The sequence below is a fragment of the Echinococcus granulosus genome, assembly GCF_000524195.1.
Source record: "Echinococcus granulosus chromosome Unknown EG_S00219, whole genome shotgun sequence".
NCBI lineage: Eukaryota > Metazoa > Platyhelminthes > Cestoda > Cyclophyllidea > Taeniidae > Echinococcus > Echinococcus granulosus.
In genome coordinates this window covers 44,588-47,730 of record NW_020170599.1, presented here as the reverse complement: position 1 = coordinate 47,730, position 3,143 = coordinate 44,588, and positions in this window count along the sequence as shown.

Genomic DNA, 3,143 nt, shown 5'->3' with positions numbered 1-3,143 from the left:
CCTAATAATTTGGTGCTACAAAACGATGCAATTAGCCTCACCTGTTTTAGCAGTCAAAAAGAGTGTCATTTTGCTCGCAGCATCTGGACTTCCATTTTGATCCATTGACGGGATTTATCTGAAGATGAATGCAGACAAGCCCCAAGGAAAAGGCATGAAGTGAACTTGTCACCTTTCTCCCTGGATTTTTTTAAATACCTTATCTCTTTAGCTTATGGGTCAAGAAAATTCACCTTCTACTGCTTGTACGCAAAACGAATTCTCTAAGAGGAGAAAACTTTGCAGAAAAAAACACCACACTTTCTTTGAACTCTTCTTTTGTTTTTTTCCGTAACATGGTGAGGGTTTATTCTAGATTATTTCATTAAAATACATTCACTTGATTCAAAGTGCTTGAATACCAAGTTTAAATATCTCCTCCATGTAATATAGACTGATAGACGTCTTAAATCGCCATGTCGTGAAAGATATTCTACCCAAGGCTGTACGCTGAAATCTACACTATTTATGGTTCCTTGTTCTAAGTTAACGGATATGTTTCACAATCTGGGCCATAATGATTAACGTTAAGGTGAGAAATTCAAAGTAAAGTCTATTTTTGTCACCTGTTTGTCTCTCTACTTCTCCAAACAGTCGCAGTTTCGACAAATCCTTGACGAATGCATTAGTGCATTGCGTGAAGAGGAGTCAATAGACGAAATCGCGGCGAAAACGATGTGCCAAAGCAAAGCGTCCATCCATGAGCTACTCATGTCCGTGCTGATGACCGCAAATGACCTCTATACCAGCATCTAACACTGGCATGTGCAAAATGTATTGGCTCAATTTGATAGACAAGCGCTATGACAATCTTTCGACTGATGTGGTCAGAGGGACTGGTAATTGATGTGGTTTTTGAACGGTGCCATTTTGGACATCAAAAACTCAACATGGATTTTCGTGTAGGTACTCTTTTAAGAAACAGAGCTTGTCTTCCTACCTGAATAGACTGTGATGGACTTTAAGCCAAGTCATCACCTCCACAAAAGTAAATTGATGAAATCTATGCTTTAACCTTCAAGGTAACGAGGAAAAGGAGATTATGCAATCGAACATTGCAGAATACAGAAAATTTATGACTGATAGTCAGACATCGGTGAGGTCACACAGATTTTTTTTAATCTGTGCCTTTAACATGGCACAGAGTTCAAGTTACCTGCTTAGGTCAAAGGACGACATGTGCGGTGACTATTGTAAACAGTGTTGCGACCTCTTTGTCAATTACTGCCATGGTGTAAATGATGAAGCCCATTTTGACCAGAATGAGCCGCCTGACTTACTACTTTATTAGAAAACTGGGAGTAAAAATAGATTTGCCGATTGTTGGAGTTAATCTCAAGGGTTTGATTTCGGCCTCGACCACTACCAAAAGGCAGTTTGGTGAAGCTACACAGCAAGAAGACCATTGCGAAGGGGAAAGCAGTGAAAGAGGTGTCTGTGCGTATACCTACTGATGCAGACGGCCTCAATACCAGCTATCGCGATAGGATGATGAACTTGTTTCACGCCCCACTGCTTATTATCATTACTAATTTGAAGGTACTCAAACATCCATAGAGCCACCAAATGCGCATAGGGTTAATGTAGCTGATTTTACAGCATCCTTAGCGAAAGGGACAATATGTGCTGAGGAAGCTGCTACTACCATCTTTTTCGCTAAAGTAGGCGGCTGTGCCACTACTTAAAATACTTCTTCTTTTGCATTTTCAATTGTGTTCGTTTGACAGTATGAATTGACTTCAAAGCAGCGATATATTTCTTTTCCATTTAGAATGGAATGATGAGAAACCTGTGTAAAATTGTGTGTCCATGTATGCACACGTTCTGATAAAACTTTGCGTAGAATAAAAAGTTATTTTAATGAGTGTGTTAACAAGGAAACCAGAAATGGTATCTCTGATCCCACTTACGTTCCAAGTGCTATGCTCTACCTTCACCCATCACAGACCACGTGAGAAGTTTATCTCGAAGAGAGCGAAAATGTTCGCATTGCAGAAGTTTTTTAACTTCTGCTGTCAACATGATATCACGCATATTGTCTCTCTGCTGTTTTAGTCTCAATTTAACTCACGCACCTTGAAAGGAACGGATTTAGAGTCACGAGGTGTAAGGAAGACTGCTGATGTATTGCATAAGTTTCAACGGATAAGTCAGACAATACCGAACTACTTCCCAAAAATTTTTAATTATGAAGCTTTGCTCTGTATAAGCGCAGATAGTTTCAAAGCCGCGCAACTGATTTAAGGGCCACGTGCGGATAATCCTAATGACGCACACATCATGCGCTTACAAGTACACTCCCCATTCTCGCCCCTCAGATAATCTACAATGCCTCTGTAACAATTTTCACAACCGTCAAAACGTCGCACAATACATAGCCAAAAGTAGGGATGGGCACAAATTCAGTATATTTTGTATAGAAGAATCAGTATTTTTCACATATATATCGTGCGTTAAAAGTGGGATCATCCATAATGAAAACCAACTGCGCCATTGCCAGCCAATGAAAGGCGAATATATCACGACAATATAAATAGAAGACCAGCCAATTCATGGGCATTGGCGGCAGCAAATCTCCACCAATTCCAACTCTGTGGTGTGTTTCTTCTTACCCAGCATCAAAATGAGGGGAGAGAAATCACCTATAGAAAAACTACCACCTGGACTCACTGCACTGCATTATCCCGTGGTGAATCACCGGATTTACACCGGCAGATAAATGTTGATAATTCTACTGAATGCGCAGCTGTAATTTCAAATCCTTTTATACTTGCTGAGTGTATAACTTGCTTTGCTGTCTTTGACAATCCGTCACCTAGGTAGAATTCTTGACGATTTGCTCTCGCAAATGCGTGAACATATCGAATTTGCTGTTAAAACCATGCAGATGCAACCAAACACCCATCAACTGAAAATAGAGAATAGCTTTTCTTGCGGGTTGAGTCCACGTGGACAAAGTAGTACTGCAAAGCCCATTTTGTTCACTGTTCACATTCTCTATGGGCAACTCCTGCATCTTCTGCTGCTGCGCGCATAACAAATTTGACTATGTCCACTTTTAAGCTTTTGTTTTTAATGTGAGCAAGAGCATAGAGAAGAGAGAG